Source organism: Pseudophryne corroboree, chromosome 5 (assembly GCF_028390025.1).
Source record: "Pseudophryne corroboree isolate aPseCor3 chromosome 5, aPseCor3.hap2, whole genome shotgun sequence".
Lineage (NCBI taxonomy): Eukaryota > Metazoa > Chordata > Amphibia > Anura > Myobatrachidae > Pseudophryne > Pseudophryne corroboree.
The window spans coordinates 86,547,462-86,567,071 of NC_086448.1; the positions used below are offsets into that span (position 1 = coordinate 86,547,462).

At 47.7% G+C, this 19,610-nt stretch overlaps 1 protein-coding gene across 1 annotated transcript in view; it reads right to left on the minus strand.

Annotated features, from left to right (window-relative positions):
- The window catches only part of LOC134928803 (uncharacterized), a 35,310-nt gene extending 27,408 nt beyond the window's left edge, over positions 1-7,902 (minus strand). The window contains exon 1 of the mRNA XM_063924794.1: positions 7,788-7,902. The gene's annotated coding sequence lies outside the window, so the exon portion shown is untranslated. The remainder of the gene's footprint in view (positions 1-7,787) is intronic.
- Positions 7,903-19,610: the final 11,708 nt, after the last annotated feature.

Genomic DNA, 19,610 nt, shown 5'->3' on the forward strand with positions numbered 1-19,610 from the left:
CCAGGACCCAGTCCTGAATGCCGAATCTGCGGCCCTCTAGAAGATGAGCACTCTGCAACCACCACAGGAGGGACACCCTTGTCCTTGGTGACAGGGTTATCCGCTGATGCATCTGAAGATGCGACCCGGACCATTTGTCCAGCAGGTCCCACTGGAAAGTTCTTGCGTGGAATCTGCCGAATGGGATTGCTTCGTAGGAAGCCACCATTTTTCCCAGAACCCTTGTGCATTGATGCACTGAGACTTGGCTCGGTTTTTTAGGAGGTTCCTGACTAGCTCGGATAACTCCCTGGCTTTCTCCTCCGGGAGAAACACCTTTTTCTGGACTGTGTCCAGGATCATCCCTAGGAACAGAAGACGAGTCGTCGGAACCAGCTGCGATTTTGGAATATTGAGAATCCAACCGTGCTGCCGCAACACTACCTGAGATAGTGATACTCCGACCTCCAACTGTTCTCTGGATCTTACCCTTATCAGGAGATCGTCCAAGTAAGGGATAACTAAAACTCCCTTCCTTCGAAGGAGTATCATCATTTCGGCCATTACCTTGGTAAAGACCCGGGGTGCCGTGGACCATCCAAACGGCAGCATCTGAAACTGATAGTGACAGTTCTGTACCACAAACCTGAGGTACCCTTGGTGAGAAGGGTAAATTGGGACATGAAGGTAAGCATCCTTGATGTCCAGAGACTCCATGTAGTCCCCTTCTTCCAGGTTCGCAATCACTGCTCTGAGTGACTCCATCTTGAATTTGAACTTCTGTATGTAAGTGTTCAAAGATTTTAGATTTAAAATCGGTCTCACCGAGCCGTCCGGCTTCGGTACCACAACAGTGTGGAATAATACCCCTTTCCCTGTTGCAGGAGGGGTACCTTGATTATCACCTGCTGGGAATACAGCTTGTGAATGGCTTCCAAAACTGCCTCCCTGTCGGAGGGAGACGTCGGTAAAGCCGACTTTAGGAAACGGTGAGGGGGAGACGTCTCGAATTCCAATTTGTACCCCTGAGATACCACCTGAAGGATCCAGGGGTCTACTTGCGAGTGGGCCCACTGCGCGCTGAAATTCTTGAGACGGGCCCCCACCGTGCCTGAGTCCGCTTGTAAAGCCCCAGCGTCATGCTGAGGGCTTGGCAGAGGCGGGAGAGGGCTTCTGTTCCTGGGAACTGGCTGATTTCTGCAGCCTTTTTCCTCTCCCTCTGTCACGGGGCAGAAATGAGGAACCTTTTGCCCGCTTGTCCTTATGGGAACGAAAGGACTGCGCCTGATAATACGGCGTCTTTTTATGTTGAGAGGCGACCTGGGGTAAAAACGTGGATTTCCCAGCTGTTGCCGTGGCCACCAGGTCTGAAAGACCGACCCCAAATAACTCCTCCCCTTTATAAGGCAATACTTCCATATGCCGTTTGGAATCCGCATCACCTGACCACTGTCGTGTCCATAACCCTCTTCTGGCAGAAATGGACAACGCACTTACTCTTGATGCCAGTCGGCAAATATTCCGCTGTGCATCACGCATATATAGAAATGCATCTTTTAAATGCTCTATAGGCAATAATATACTGTCCCTATCTAGGGTATCAATATTTTCAGTCAGGGAATCCGACCACGCCAACCCAGCACTGCACATCCAGGCTGAGGCGATTGCTGGTCGCAGTATAACACCAGTATGTGTGTAAATACATTTTAGGATACCCTCCTGCTTTCTATCAGCAGGATCCTTAAGGGCGGCCATCTCAGGAGAGGGTAGAGCCCTTGTTTTGACAAGCGTGTGAGCGCTTTATCCACCCTAGGGGGTGTTTCCCAACGCACCCTAACCTCCGGCGGGAAAGGATATAATGCCAATAACTTTTTAGAAATTATCAGTTTTTATCGGGGGAAACCCACGCTTCATCACACACCTCATTTAATTTCTCAGATTCAGGAAAACTACAGGTAGTTTTTCCTCACCGAACATAATACCCCTTTTGGTGGTACTCGTATTATCAGAAATGTGTAAAACATTTTTCATTGCCTCAATCATGTAACGTGTGGCCCTACTGGAAGTCACATTTGTCTCTTCACCGTCGACACTGGAGTCAGTATCCGTGTCGGCGTCTGTATCTGCCATCTGAGGTAACGGGCGCTTTAGAGCCCCTGACGGCCTATGAGACGTCTGGACAGGCACAAGCTGAGTAGCCGGCTGTCTCATGTCAACCACTGTCTTTTGTAAAGAGCTGACACTGTTAATTCCTTCCAACAGTTGACCCACTCAGGTGTCGACCCCCTAGGGGGTGACATCCCTATTACAGGCAATTTGCTCCGCCTCCACATAATTTTCCTCCTCATACATGTCGACACAAACGTACCGACACACAGCACACACACAGGGAATGCTCTGATAGAGGACAGGACCCCACTAGCCCTTTGGGGAGACAGAGGGAGAGTTTGCCAGCACACACCAGAGCGCTATATATATACAGGGATAACCTTATATAAGTGTTTTTCCCCTTATAGCTGCTGTATTGTTAATACTGCGCGTAATTAGTGCCCCCCTCTCTTTTTTAACCCTTTCTGTAGTGTAGTGACTGCAGGGGAGAGCCAGGGAGCTTCCCTCCAACGGAGCTGTGAGGGAAAATGGTGCCAGTGTGCTGAGGAGATAGGCTCCGCCCCTTTTTCGCGGACTTTTCTCCTGCTTTTTTATGGATTCTGGCAGGGGTTAAAATTCATCCATATAGCCCTGGGGGCTATATGTGATGTATTTTCGCCAGCCAAGGTGTTTTTATTGCTGCTCAGGGCGCCCCCCCTAGCGGCCTGCACCCTCAGTGACCGAAGTGTGAAGTGTGCTGAGGAGCAATGGCGCACAGCTGCAGTGCTGTGCGCTACCTTGGTGAAGACAGGATGTCTTCTGCCGCCGATTTTCCGGACCTCTTCTTGCTTCTGGCTCTGTAAGGGGGCCGGCGGCGCGGCTCTGGGACCGGACTCCATGGCTGGGCCTGTGTTCGATCCCTCTGGAGCTAATGGTGTCCAGTAGCCTAAGAAGCCCAATCCACTCTGCACGCAGGTGAGTTCGCTTCTTCTCCCCTTAGTCCCTCGATGCAGTGAGCCTGTTGCCAGCAGGTCTCACTGAAAATAAAAAACCTAAAACTAAACTTTTCACTAAGCAGCTCAGGAGAGCCACCTAGTGTGCACCCTTCTCGTTCGGGCACAAAAATCTAACTGAGGCTTGGAGGAGGGTCATAGGGGGAGGAGCCAGTGCACACCAGGTAGTCCTAAAGCTTTACTTTTGTGCCCAGTCTCCTGCGGAGCCGCTATTCCCCATGGTCTTTACGGAGTCCCCAGCATCCACTAGGACGTCAGAGAAATTATATATACCTGCAGTAGTGATATATATATATATTTTTTATATCATTATCATCTCTATACTAGCAGACACAGTACGGTAGTCCACGGCTGTAGCTACCTCTGTGTCTTCAGTGCTCGTCCATAATTGTATACCTACCTGTGGTGGGGTTTTTTTTTTCTATCTTCTTCATACTAGTAGTTCAGCAGTCTGCTGACAGTGTCCAGCAGGTCCGTCATTATATATTATATATACCTGCAGTAGTGATATCTATATATTTTTTATATCATTATCATCTCTATACTAGCAGACACAGTACGGTAGTCCACGGCTGTAGCTACCTCTGTGTCGTCAGTCACTCGTCATCCATAAGTATACTAGTATCCATCCATCTCCATTGTTTACCTGAGGTGCCTTTTAGTTGTGCCTATTAAAATATGGAGAACAAAAATGTTGAGGTTCCAAAAATAGGGAAAGATCAAGATCCACTTCCACCTCGTGCTGAAGCTGCTGCCACTAGTCATGGCCGAGACGATGAAATTCCATCAACGTCGTCTGCCAAGGCCGATGCCCAATGTCATAGTACATAGTCCGCGTTTAGAGATCGCGTAGTCATGGCAACGACGCGTATCTCATTACACAGCGGTCGTGACACCCCCGTCCTTAACAATCGCGGCGGGCGGCCAATATGTAGGGGTCTGGGACTGAGGGTCGACAGCACAAAGGTCGACACACTTTAGGTCGACGTCAATTGGTCGACACACCTTAGGTCGACATGGAAAAAAGGTCGACATGAGTTTTTAATGTTTTTTGGTGTCGTTTTCTTCGTAGAGTGACCGGGAACCCCAATTAGTGCATTGCGTCCCCTCGCATGGCTCGCCATGCTTCGTGCATGGTGCCTTCGCTCCACTACCGCTTTGCTCGGCACACTTTACCGTTCCAATCGTAGTCCACGTGGATCGAAGTATGAAAAGGTTCAAAAAAAGAAAAAAATCGTGAAAATCTCATGTCGACATTTTTCCATGTCGACCTTGTTCCTGTCGACCTTTTGTCCATGTCGACCTAAGGTGTGTCGACCAATTAGCGTCGACCTAAAGTGTGTCGACCTTTGTGCTGTCGACCTGGAGTCCGGATACCAATATGGAGACACCTCTGCAGTATCAAGCGGGGCTTAATTTCAGTGTAGCCTGTTTGGGAGCCACCATCAAATAACATGGCACCAAATGAAGTATGACGCGTGTGGTTGCCATGGAGATTCCTCCAATGAAAAGCGTGTAATTCAGTCATTTTTAATCTGTTTTGTTTTCAATTACTCTGTTAACCATTACAAATCCTGGTGATATACTTTGTTTTGTATTTTACAATGGTTTTCTGTTACTCTGATAGAATGTCCTTTAATGATGATATCATAACTAAAGAAACTTCTGATTGGTCACTCCACATATAAAATACTGGTCTTTCCACTCTCTCAGTATATCTTGATAAAAGGCCTATCACAGGCCGAAACATGCTGACCAGCTGAGAGTGTGGACCTTCTATTATACAATTTAGGTATGAACTGATATTGTTTTTACTATATTTTTTATTTAAATTTTGGACTTAGAATTTTTTTATGTTATGATTTTGGATACATTGTCCATGCTGCTATAATATCCATTGGACTGTGTATACAGTTTTTATTGTTGTTCATTGTCTTCACCCCTTATGTATGGGGCATTTTTTAATAAAATACATACCTTTTTCATGTGGATACATCGTGAACCATTTTCTTTTTTGATTTTGGGAACTATCCACACATGAGGGAAACTAGTGTTAATCACTAACACGTCTGATCATCGAAAGAAACCCAGATGTGCTTGAATATAATCTTTACTTCCGTGAGTAGGGTACGCCTTACATCTAACATACAAGGAATGAAAGATACCTTTATGTGTGTCAACTACCCTCTTTTTGTGTGAGTGAGGTACGCTCATTTCCTTGGTAAAAGGGGTTCACTACTTAAACCTGTTATTTCCAAACACAGAGGTGGATAGGAAAAGATACCTTGATAGGCTTTCTTCTTTCGTTTGGAAAGTGAGTTGGGGTACGCCTCACCGACGGATGAATATAGCCTTTCCTGTGTTGCATATTTCCGCCATTGAAAGAGACTTATTCATTATTGAAACATTACTACACATGTATATGTATACCATCTCTTTCATGTTAACATCGAGTTGAGGAGAAAGAATCGCTTCAGAAAAGGGAAATACGCCCATCTACACGACAATTTGAAGCTCCACCTTTCCTGTACATTCCAGGGACGTGTTACTAAGTATACTTTGATATTTAAATTTGTTAAGCGCCTGTTATTCTGGTGTCCCACACATTTGTATTCAAAAATTGTGTTATTTGAACTTTTTGGTGAGGTTCTTGTGTGGTGAACCGGCCTACGGGCTGCTCTTTTTTGCGCCATTTGCTAGGGATTCACAACAACCCTTTTTTGTTCTGTGTTTTAAATATATAGATATTATTAATGAGTGAAATAACATTAACATTAAACCAAAATAAGCATTTATATCTCACAGGGTGTGGGGATAACAAAAAGACACGATATATAGAACATTGTATTATCTGGAGATGACAGTCTCCTCTGCCTCCATGTCTCCTGTCTCTCTCAGGTCTAATCTGCCTGCTGCCTGCTTTCCTCATCCCTATGTCTCTTCTGTCACAGTCCCTTTTACTTCATCTCTGTCTGCCCCTTGTCCTCCAAATCCTCCTGCCATTGGCATAACTATAATGGGTGCAGCATGTGCGGTACACACGGGCCCACACCACACACCCTACACCCACATAATTATAGTCACTACAGAGTCCCATGGTGGCCACCAGCATTACAGACAGGAGTCACTGGGAAAATGTGTGCATGCGCAGTAGACTCTGGCACAAAGTCCGCTGCTAGAGTCTATAGTGGTGCCACCAGTGAGGAGGGGCTGCATGGAGTCTGCACATAGGCCCTCTCCTCTCTTAAACCGCCCCTGACTACTGTCCCCTTGCCTCACATGTGTCCCCATATCCCCCCCCTATATTACTTTCTGTAGCCTTGTATCATTTATCACTCTCCCCTTCTCCATGACCTCAATATTCATGCTGTTACCCTGTCTTCCTGCACCCGCTAGGCCCGGAGCCACAAAAGCTCAGACCATAGGTTAAAACCTGCTCACTTTGTATATTACTGTATTTATGATGGGCGCCTTGTGGCCATCACTGGTATATGGTGCCTGCTATCCAGGATTACGTAGAGGGCACACTACACCTCTGAGATGACATTCTGCTAGAGAGGGTGTGGCCAGCCCATGATGCACCTGGCCAGCTGTGGAGGGTTTTAGTCATCCACAAAAGGTGTGACTTGTGACTAACAATTGATACTCTTCCCCCAACCACGCCTTCACTGCTGTGTGCAAAAGTCTTGTCATCTCTCGCTTTGCCATGCAAGCCAGGGACTGTGTGAACATAAGTTGATTACATACGCTATTAAGCCATGTATTGTCCAGCATTGGGCTCAGGAACTAGACTACTAAGTCTAACTGACCCCCTTCCTAATCCCCAACATACAGACATCCACTACGGAGAAACACAACATACATAACATCTCACACACAGACACATAATACAAAACATACATAAGATTTCGCACTCAGACATATAATACACAACACACATACAGTAACATCTCCCATACAGACACATAATACACATGACATCTCTCTCAGAGCCAGTGCCGTAACTAGGCATTTTAGCGCTGTGTGCAAGAACTGACATTGGCGCCCCCCCCCCCCCGTACAAGATAGGCGCAAAATATATAGGGGCGTGGCTTCACGGAAAGGGGCGTGGCAACAAAATAATAGCAATTCATACTACGGTGCACAGTAGTCTCCATTATTCAAATTACGCTGCACAGTAGCGCCACTACACCAGGTAGAGCCCCTTTTATACATTACAGCAGACAGCATCCCCCTTTTTACACATTGCGGCAGCCAGTCCCCCTTTTTACACATTGCGGCAGCCAGGCCCCCTTTTTACACATTGCGGCAGACGGGACCCCTTTTTACGCATTGCGGCAGATGGGACCCCTTTTTACGCATTGCGGCAGTCGGGACCCCTTTTTACGCATTGCGGCAGCCAGTCCCCCTTTTTACACATTGCGGCAGACGGGACCCCTTTTTACACATTGCGGCAGCCGGGCCCCCTTTATACACATTGCGGCAGATGGGACCCCTTTTTACACATTGCAGCAGATGGGACCCCTTTTTATACATTGCGGCAGACGGGACCCCTTTTTACACATTGCGGCAGACGGGACCCCTTTTTACACATTGCGGCAGACGGGACCCCTTTATACACATTGCAGCAGATGGGACCCCTTTTTACACATTGCAGCAGATGGGACCCCTTTTTACACATTGCAGGAGAGAGAGAGACATACTTACCTTCTCCCCGCTGACAGGCTCCTCGTGCATCTCCCTCTCTGTGCAGTGTGAAGTAGGGATGGACATCGATGGTCGATGTTTCTGAACCATCGATGTTTTCCTTTCGATGGTAGTGTTTTTAGCATTAAATAGTGGCTTCCCGATGTTTTTCACCATCGAATGATAGTCATTCGATGGTGTTCCGATGGTGTCTTGTTTTTTCTATTTCCTAATAACTATGCCTCCCCTTGCTGCTCCTAAGTTCATTCAGAGGCTGTCTGACACTCTCTCTGCTTCACATGAGCCTGCTCAGCCAGTCCTCTCACTCCCTCCCCTCTCTAGGCTGCTGCTAGGCAACAGGGAACACTGCTAGCTGTGATTGGCTCTCACTGACTCAGAGAGCCAATCAGAGCACAGACCTCACCCTGCAGCAGCAGCAAAAGCCACAGACACACGGAGCTCAGGAGGATTCAAGTCAGTTGAGAAGGAGGAGGAGGGAGGGGGAGCAGGGAGCCGCAGCAGCGCTATTTGATTGGTAGTAAGCGCCGCTGCAGCATCCCCCTCTCCTTCTGTATTGGCTGCCCGGCGCTGTTGTGGATGCTGGGATGCATCCACAGCAGCGCCAGGCAGCCAATACAGAAGGAGAGGGGGATGCTGCAGCGGCGCTTACTACCAATCAAATAGCGCTGCTGCGGCTCCCTGCTCCCCCTCCCTCCTCCTCCGCTGCCCGGCGCTCCTGTCTTCTCTCCTCCAGCGCGGCGCACGGCGCAGTTCAGAGGCGGCATGTAATGAGTCAATTTGACTCATTACATGCCGCTGGCCGTGCACCCCCAGGGCAACTGCGCTGTGTGCCAAGCCCCCTTGGCACACACGTAGTTACGGCCCTGCTCAGAGCGCACAGCCACACACACTGCCTGAGCCGGAAGCCAGAGCTTAGGAGTGAGCTCTTGCTTGAGGCTGCGCTAAGGAGGAAAGAGCTGGCGCCCATTGCTAATACAGTTTTAGTGGGCGCCCGGCATTTCTCTAGGTTAGGTGAGCCGGAGGAATGGAACTGGCAGAACACAGTTCCGCCTCACTTTAGCCTCTGTGCATCTCCCCATAACAGGTGTGTTACTAGTACCATCACAGCTGCAGGTGGCTGCAGTATATTTTATACATGATATATTTATTTTCATAATGAATCACATAGTGATGGGGTGTACATATCACACTGAGCACCGCTCTCTGCAGTAGATTTAGAAGAAGTTTTACCTCAGGGTTACACATTTCTCTTTAAAATGAACTATAATTGAAGTGAAACCTCTGAGCATTATATTACTGCTCTGTTACAGCTTGATACTATTCTCCCCCAGCATTTGATCAGTCTAACATGTAGGCTATATATATCTAGAATAATTTTAGTATGAACAAGGCAGGTATTTTTCCACACAGACATAATGTTTAGAAACCATGGAGGTTTCCGGCACATTCTGCAAAACAGATTATCATAGCATATATGGTATCCGGTCTCTAGGTCGACAAGACTTAGGTTGACAGTGTCTAGGTTGACCACTATTGGTCGACAGGGTTTCTAGGTCAACAGGGTCTCTAGATCGACATGTCCTAGGTAGACATGAGTTTTTCACATTTTTTTCTTTTTTTGAACTTTTTCATACTGTACGATCCACGTGCACTATGATTGGGAATGGTAACCTGCCCGAAGCATGGCGAGCGAAGCAGTTAACTAATTGGGGTTCCCGATCACTATACTGTGAAAATGACACCAAAAAAAAAAAAAAAGTAATGTTGACATTTTGACCTGTTGACCTAGACATGTTGACCTAAAGTCCCGGTCGACCTAGTTACTGTCGACTAATAGTGATTGATCTAGACACTGTTGACCTAAGTGTGGTCGACCTTCAAAACTACACCCCCCCCTTGATGAAGTCTGATTGACGAAATGCATTGGGATGCCGGAACTGACCTCTGACTCCAGATATGAGGCTTTTTTTGTATTTGTGCTGCTATAATTACTGTATATACTCGAGTATAAGCCGACTTTTTCAGCACTTTTTTTTGTGCTGAAAAAGCCCCCTCGGCTTATACTCGAGTCATTGGTAAGGAGGAACATGGAGGGCACAGCACGTGCCTCTCCTGTGTCTCTCTTCGTGAGCTCTGATTGGCTCACAAACCAACACTTCATTTAACACACACACACGCCGCTGCCGCCAGAGACACAGGAGGGACACAGGAGAGGCGCGTGCTGTGCCCTCCGTGTCCCTTCTTCACAAAATAGCATGAGAGCGGCAGAGGGTAAGTTGTAACCGGCACTGGGGGAGCATATTTGGCACTTGGGGGGGCAAATGTGGTACTGTGGGGGCATATCTGGCACTGTGGGGGCATATCTGGCACTGTGGGGGCATATCTGGCACTGTGGGGGCATATCTGTGGGGGCATATCTGGCACTGTGGGGGCATATCTGGCAATGTGGGAGCATATCTGGCAGTATGAGGGCATATCTGGCACTGAGGGGGCATATCTGGCAGTATGAGGGCATATCTGGCACTGTAGGGGCATATCTGGCAGTATGAGGGCTGTGTACGGCTAGAGCTGCATTTCCCACCCTAGGCTTATACTCGAGCCAATAAGTTTTCCCAGGTTTTTGTGGTAAAATTAGGTGCCTCGGCTTATATTCGGGTCGACTTATACTCGAGTATATACGGTTCCTCTTTTTAATAGTGTGTGATTTTTTTTAAATAAATTGTTATCTCCAGTTTTTAAACTCAAATACTTTTATGGTCTCTTTTTAAAGACACAGATTCATTTTCTATGTTTTATGGAGGGACACCAGTGGTCGCTAATACCTTTCTCTAAGTTTTTATCATTTTAAATAAGAAACCTACCATCGCTATATTATTTTGGGGTCAGATGACACCCTAGAAATAAGGAAGTGTCTAGATTGTTAAAAATATACAAACATAAAAATTAACACAAATGAACAGAAATATATACAAACTGATTTTTTTTCCTCCTGTTTTATTGGATATTATATTTGGACTAATGGAAGCCATGGCACACGTAGTCCAAGAAGGTCTTCTATGGAGCCGGAACATGGAGCAGGGAAGCAAGCAAGAAAAAAAAAATTACACTTGGTTAGTCAGGTCCTTAGTACTTAAAACTAAGTTAGGAAACTACTAAGATAGATCTAGATTTTTGGAGCCGCTCAAAGGATATCATATTTTGCAAATTTTGTACTATGCTTTCTCTAAATGTAACTATATATACATATATATACACACCAAGATTACAGTCACTTTGATCTCCTGCCCTTTATCTGGTTTATGCACCTTCATTAAGTTTCTTTTCCAGATTTCCTATTTATTATAGGACTAATTCAGCCTGAGTAGTTTTGCGAGAAAATAGGATTTCTCTGACGTCCTAAGTGGATGCTGGGGACTCCGTCAGGACCATGGGGATTAGCGGCTCCGCAGGAGACAGGGCACAAAAATAAAAGCTTTAGGACTAGGTGGTGTGCACTGGCTCCTCCCCCTATGACCCTCCTCCAAGCCTCAGTTAGGTTTTTGTGCCCGGCCGAGAAGGGTGCAATCTAGGTGGCTCTCCTGAGCTGCTTAGAGTAAAAGTTTAGACTTAGGTTTTTTTTATTTTCAGTGAGTCCTGCTGGCAACAGGCTCACTGCAACGCGGGACTAAGGGGAGAAGAAGCGAACTCACCTGCGTGCAGGATGGATTGGCTTCTTAGGCTACTGGACACTAGCTCCAGAGGGACGATCACAGGTACAGCCTGGATGGGTCACCGGAGCCGCGCCGCCGGCCCCCTTACAGATGCTGAAGAGAGAAGAGGTCCAGAAATCGGCGGCTGAAGACGTCCCAGTCTTCTTAAGGTAGCGCACAGCACTGCAGCTGTGCGCCATTGCTCTCAGCACACTTCACACCGCGGTCACTGAGGGTGCAGGGCGCTGGGGGGGGGCGCCCTGGGCAGCAATGTAATTACCTTTACTGGCTAAAAATACATCACATATAGCCCCTGGGCTATATGGATGTATTTAACCCCTGCCAGGATTACAGAAAAAATCGGGAGAAGAGCCCGCCGTGAAGGGGGCGGGGCCTATCTCCTCAGCACACAGCGCCATTTTTCCCACACAGATCCGCTGGTGGGAAGGCTCCCAGGCTCTCCCCTGCACTGCACTACAGAAACAGGGTTAAAACAGAGAGGGGGGGGCATATTTTGGCGATATTAATATATATTAAGCTGCTATAAGGGAAAACACTTACTATAAGGTTGTCCCTGTATAATTATAGCGCCTTGGTGTGTGCTGGCAAACTCTCCCTCTGTCTCCCCAAAGGGCTAGTGGGGTCCTGTCCTCTATCAGAGCATTCCCTGTGTGTGTGCTGTGTGTCGGTACGTGTGTGTTGACAGGCATGAGGACGATGTTAGTGGAGGCGGAGCAATTGCCTGTAATGGGATGTCACCCCCTAGGGAGTCGACACCGGAATGGATGGCTTTATTTATGGAATTACGTGATAGTGTCAACACGCTACAAGGTCGGTTGACGATATGAGACGGCCGGCAAACCAATTAGTACCTGTCCAGGCGTCTCAAACACCGTCAGGGGCTTTAAAACACCCATTACCTCAGTCGGTCGACATAGACACGGACACTGACTCCAGTGTCGACGGTGAAGAAACAAACGTATTTTCCAGTAGGGCCACACGTTACATAATCACGGCAATGAAGGAGGCGTTACATATTTCTGAGAATCAGATAAATTGATTGAAGTGTGTGATGAAGCGTGGGTTACCCCCGATAGGAAGTTGCTAATTTCAAAGAAGTTATTGGCATTATACCCTTTCCCGCCAGAGGTTAGGGCGCGCTGGGAAACACCCCCTAGGGTAGATAAGGCGCTCACACGCTTATCAAAACAAGTGGCGTTACCGTCTCCTGATACGGCCGCCCTCAAAGATCCAGCTGATAGGAGGCTGGAAAATACTCTAAAAAGTATATACACACATACTGATGTTATACTGCGACCAGCAATCGCCCCAGCATGGATGTGCAGTGCTGGGGGGGTTTGGTCGGAATCTCTGACTGAAAATATTGATACCCTTGACAGGGACAGTATTTTATTGACTATAGAGCATTTAAAGGATGCATTTCTATATATGCGTGATGCACAGAGGGACATTTGCACTCTGGCATCAAGAGTAAGTGCGATGTCCATTTCTGCCAGAAGATGTTTATGGACACGACAGTGGTCAGGTGATGCGGATTCCAAACGGCACATGGAAGTATTGCCGTATAAAGGGGAGGGGTTATTTGGGGTCGGTCTATCGGACCTGGTGGCCACGGCAACAGCTGGAAAATCCACCTTTTTACCCCAAGTCACCTCTCAGCAGAAAAAGACACCGTCTTTTCAGCCTCAGTCCTTTCGTCCCCATAAGGGCAAGCGGGCAAAAGGCCACTCATATCTGCCCCGGGGTAGAGGAAAGGGAAAAAGACTGCAGCAGGCAGGCCCTTCCCAGAAACAGAAGCCCTCCACCGCTTCTGCCAAGTCCTCAGCATGACGCTGGGGCCTTACAAGCGGACTCAGGTACGGTGGGGGGTCGTCTCAAGAGTTTCAGCGCGCAGTGGGCTCACTCGCAAGTGGACCCCTGGATCCTACAGGTAGTATCCCAGGGGTACAAATTGGAATTCGAGACGTCTCCCCCTCGCAGGTTCCTGAAGTCTGCTTTACCAACGTCTCCCTCCGACAGGGAGGCAGTATTGGAAGCAATTCACAAGCTGTATTCCCAGCAGGTGATAATAAGAGTACCCCTCCTACAACAGGGAAAGGGGTATTATTCCACACTATTTGTGGTACCGAAGCCAGACGGCTCGGTGAGACCTATTTTAAATCTGAAATCTTTGAACACTTACATACAAAGGTTCAAATTCAAGATGGAGTCACTCAGAGCAGTGATAGCGAACCTGGAAGAAGGGGACTATATGGTGTCCCTGGACATCAAGGATGCTTTCCTCCATGTCCCAATTTGCCCTTCTCACCAAGGGTACCTCAGGTTCGTAGTACAGAACTGTCACTATCAGTTTCAGACGCTGCCGTTTGGATTGTCCACGGCACCCCGGGTCTTTACCAAGGTAATGGCCGAAATGATGATTCTTCTTCGAAGAAAAGGAGTCTTAATTATCCCTTACTTGGACGATCTCCTGATAAGGGCAAAGTCCAGGGAACAGTTGGAGGTCGGAGTAGCACTATCTCGGATACTGCTACAACAGCACGGGTGGATTCTAAATATTCCAAAATCGCAGCTGATCCCGACGACACGTCTGCTGTTCCTAGGGATGATTCTGGACACAGTCCAGAAAAAGGGGTTTCTCCCGGAGGAGAAAGCCAGGGAGTTATCCGAGCTAGTCAGGAACCTCCTAAAACGAGGAAAAGTGTCAGTGCATTATTGCACAAGGGTCCTGGAAAAAATGGTGGCTTCCTACGAAGCGATTCCATTCGGCAGATTTCACGCAAGAACTTTTCAGTGGGATCTGCTGGACAAATGGTCCGGATCGCATCTTCAGATGCATCAGCGGATAACCCTGTCTCCAAGGACAAGGGTGTCTCTTCTGTGGTGGCTGCAGAGTGCTCATCTACTAGAGGGCCGCAGATTCGGCATTCAGGACTGGGTCCTGGTGACCACGGATGCCAGCCTGAGGGGCTGGGGAGCAGTCACACAGGGAAAAAAATTTCCAGGGAGTGTGGTCAAGTCTGTAGACTTCACTTCACATAAACATACTGGAGTTAAGGGCAATTTACAATGCTCTAAGCCTAGCAAGACCTCTGCTTCAAGGTCAACCGGTGCTGATCCAGTCGGACAACATCACGGCAGTCGCCCACGTAAACAGACAGGGCGGCACAAGAAGCAGGAGGGCAATGGCAGAAGCTGCAAGGATTCTCCGCTGGGCGGAAAATCATGTGATAGCACTGTCAGCAGTGTTCATTCCGGGAGTGGACAACTGGGAAGCAGACTTCCTCAGCAGGCACGATCTCCACCCGGGAGAGTGGGGACTTCATCCGGAAGTCTTCCACATGATTGTGAACCGTTGGGAAAGACCAAAGGTGGACATGATGGCGTCCCGCCTCAACAAAAAACTGGACAGGTATTGCGCCAGGTCAAGGGACCCTCAGGCAATAGCTGTGGACGCTCTGGTAACACCGTGGGTGTACCAGTCAGTGTATGTGTTCCCTCCTCTGCCTCTCATACCCAAGGTACTGAGAATCATAAGACGGAGAGGAGTAAGAACTATACTTGTGGCTCCGGATTGGCCAAGAAGGACTTGGTTCCCGGAACTTCAAGAGATGCTCACAGAGGACCCATGGCCTCTGCCGCTAAGAAGGGACTTGCTTCAGCAAGGACCCTGTCTGTTGCAAGACTTACCGCGGCTGCGTTTGACGGCATGGCGGTTGAACGCCGGATCCTAAGGGAAAAAAGGCATTCCGGAAGAGGTCATACCTACCCTGGTCAAAGCCAGGAAGGAGGTGACCGCACAACATTATCACCGCATTTGGCGAAAATATGTTGCGTGGTGTGAGGCCAGGAAGGCCCCCACGGAGGAATTTCAACTCGGTCGATTCCTGCATTTCCTGCAAACAGGAGTGTCTATGGGCCTCAAATTGGGGTCCATTAAGGTTCAAATTTCGACCCTGTCGATTTTCTTCCAGAAAGAATTGGCTTCAGTTCCTGAAGTCCAAACATTCGTCAAGGGAGTACTGCATATACAACCCCCTTTTGTGCCTCCAGTGGCACCGTGGGATCTCAACGTAGTTCTGGGATTCCTCAAATCACATTGGTTTGAACCGCTCAAATCTGTGGATTTGAAATATCTCACATGGAAAGTGACCATGCTGTTGGCCCTGGCCTCGGCCAGGCGAGTGTCAGAATTGGCGGCTTTGTCTCACAAAAGCCCATATCTGATTTTCCATTCGGACAGGGCAGAACTGCGGACTCGTCCCCAGTTTCTCCCTAAGGTGGTGTCAGCGTTTCACCTGAACCAACCTATTGTGGTGCCTGCGGCTACTAGGGACTTGGAGGACTCCAAGTTGCTTGACGTTGTCAGGGCCCAGAAAACATATGTTTACAGGACGGCTGGAGTCAGGAAAACTGACTCGCTGTTTATCCTGTATGCACCCAACAAGCTGGGTGCTCCTGCTTCTAAGCAGACGATTGCTCATTGGATTTGTAGTACAATTCAGCTTGCACATTCTGTGGCAGGCCTGCCACAGCCAAAATCTGTAAATGCCCATTCCACAAGGAAGGTGGGCTCATCTTGGGCGGCTGCCCGAGGGGTCTCGGCTTTACAACTTTGCCGAGCTGCTACTTGGTCAGGGGCAAACACGTTTGAAAAATTCTACAAATTTGATACCCTGGCTGAAGAGGACCTGGAGTTCTCTCATTCGGTGCTGCAGAGTCATCCGCACTCTCCCGCCCGTTTGGGAGCTTTGGTATAATCCCCATGGTCCTGACGGAGTCCCCAGCATCCACTTAGGACGTCAGAGAAAATAAGAATTTACTTACCGATAATTCTATTTCTCGTAGTCCGTAGTGGATGCTGGGCGCCCATCCCAAGTGCGGATTGTCTGCAATACTTGTACATAGTTATTGTTACAAAATCGGGTTATTATTGTTGTGAGCCATCTTTTCAGAGGCTCCTCTGTTGTCATGCTGTTAACTGGGTTCAGATCACAAGTTGTACAGTGTGATTGGTGTGGCTGGTATGAGTCTTACCCGGGATTCAAAATCCTTCCTTATTGTGTACGCTCGTCCGGGCACAGTATCCTAACTGAGGCTTGGAGGAGGGTCATAGGGGGAGGAGCCAGTGCACACCACCTAGTCCTAAAGCTTTTATTTTTGTGCCCTGTCTCCTGCGGAGCGCTAATCCCCATGGTCCTGACGGAGTCCCCAGCATCCACTACGGACTACGAGAAATAGAATTATCGGTAAGTAAATTCTTATTATTGGTACTTACCAGATAAATCATTTTCTTTGAATCCATAGGGGGCACTGGAGTACTCTTGGGATATGGACGGTTCCACTGGAACTAGGCACTGAACAGTTAAACTTTTGACTATATCTCCCCTCCATATCCCAGAGTACCTCAGTGTTTTTTTACTGAGCCGAACTGGAGCTATAGAGGTTGACAATGGAGACATACATATAACAAAAAATGGACAACAATAAAAAGTTGACACAAACAAAAAATGACAACTAACAGTTGACACCAACCCGACAATTTCTAATTTGAAACAGTCGGTAAGAGTGTGTTACCATAATATTCCCTGCACTTACCACAACCAGGTAACAACTGCTCTGGGTGGGCGTCCAGTGCCCCCTATGGATTCAAAGAAAAGGATTTATCTAGTACAGGTTGAGTATCCCATATCCATATATTCCGAAATACGGAATATTCCGAAATACGGACTTTTTTGACTGAGAGTGAGATAGTGAAACCTTTGTTTTTTGATGTCTCAATGTACACAAACTTTGTTTAATACACAAAGTTATTAAAAATATTGTATTAAATGACCTTCAGGCTGTGTATATAAGGTGTATATGAAACATAAATTAATTGTGTGAATGTAGACACACTTTGTTTAATGCACAAAGTTATAAAAAATATTGGCTAAAATGACCTTCAGGCTGTGTGTATAAGGTGTATATGTAACATAAATGCATTCTGTGCTTAGATTTAGGTCCCATCACCATGATATCTCATTATGGTATGCAATTATTCCAAAATACGGAAAAATCCCATATACAAAATTCCTCTGGTCCCAAGCATTTTGGATAAGGGAGACTCAACCTGTAAGTACCAAAATCCTATTTTCTTTTTCATCCACTAGGGGTCACTGGAGTACTCTTGGGACGTACCAAAGTTTCCCCCGTGGGCGGGAGAGCTATCTGGCACTTGCAACACTAAACGGCCAATGCTAGATGCTGATGCCGCAAAAGTATCAAACTTATAAAAGCGCACAAACGTGTGCACTGATGACCATGTAGCCGCCTGGCAAAGCTGTGTCGTAGAGGCTCCACGACCAGCTGCCCATGAAGTTCCAACAGAACGTGTGGAATGAGCTGTTACCGATGTAGGCAGCTGTAACCTAGCCTGAAGATAAGCCTGACGTATGGTCAGTTTTATCCATCTGGATAAGGTCTGCTTAGAGGCTGGCCAACCCCTCTTGGCAGCATCATAGAGAACAAACAACGTATCCTTCTTACGAAGTGTAGACATTCGAGACACAAACGCGTAAAGCGCGTACCACATCCAGAGTTTCAGAATGTCCCACAGGAACTACTATTGGTTGGTTGATGTGAAAAGATGACACTACTTTTGGTAAGAAAGCGGGATTCGTCCGAAGTTCCGCTCTGTCATCATGAAACACCAAATATGGTGGCTTGCATGACAAGGCACCCAAATCTGAAACTCGCCTTGCTGAAGCCAAGGCTAGAAGAAAAATTGTTTTCCAAGTGAGAAATTTAATATCCACTTGTTGTAAGGGTTCAAAATATGAAGACTGTAAGAAATCTAAAACCAGATTCAAGTCCCATGGCGCTGTAGGTGGAATGAATGGAGGCTGTACTCTGAGGACACCCTGCATAAAGGTGTGTACTGATGGCAAAAGAGCCAATCGTCTTTGAAAGTAAATTGACAAAGCAGATATCTGCACTTTTAGTGTGGATAAACGTAGACCTCCATCTAATCCCATCTGTAAAAATACCAAAAGACGGGATAACTTGAAAGAAGATGTCGGAAATTTGCGATCTTCACACCAACCTATATAGGCACGCCAAATTCTGTAATAATGAGCTGCCGTAACCGGCTTCCTAGCTCGTAACATGGTTGGAATGACTGATTCTGGAATGCCCTCTCTTCTTAAGAGGGCGGTCTCAACAGCCACCCCGTCAAACGCAGCCGCGCTAAATCTGGGTAAAGAAACGGACCCTGTTGTAACAGGTCCGGACGTAGTGGGAGCGGCCAAGGATCGTCTGCGAGTAATCCGCGAAGATCCGAGAACCAAGCTCTCCGTGGCCAATGAGGCGCCACTAGCATGACTGTGACGAACTCTCTTTTGATCCGTTTTAGCAATAGAGGGAGCAGTGGAAACAGATATACTAGACTGTATGGCCACCTGACCGTGAGAGCATCCACTGCCACTGCCTCTGGATCTCTCGCTCTGGATACATACTGGGGTGTTTGATGATTGTGGCGAGATGCCATCAAGTCCACCTGCGGGTAACCCCACCTCTGGACCAGCATGAGAAATACTTCTGGATTTAATGCCCATTCTCCTGGATGAAAATCCAGACAGCTGAGATAATCCGCCTCCCAGTTGTCCACTCCCGGAATGAACACTGCCAACAATATGACCTGGTGGTATTCTGCCCAATTGAGGATTCGAGCTACTTCCCGCATTGCCATGCGGCTTCTCGTTCCACCTTGTTTGTTGATGTATGCGACCACCGTCGCATTGTCTGATTGCACCTGGACTGCCTAAACCTGCAGCATGTGCACTGCCTGTCGCAACGCATTGTAAATTGCCCGGAGTTCCAGGACATTTAAAGACAGCAATCTTTCATGATCCGCCCAGAGACCCTGGAGCTGAAGATTCTGAACTACGGCTCCCCAACCTCTGAGACTTGTGTCTGCCGTGAGAATTATCAAATTCCAGGTGCCGCACTCTTTCCCTGCGGTTAGATTCTGTACCCTGAGCTACCAGCGTAGAGACACTGTTCCTTGGAGACAACCTTACCCTGTGGTGAATCTGCAAGTGCGAGCCCGACCACTGTGCGAGCACATCCAGTT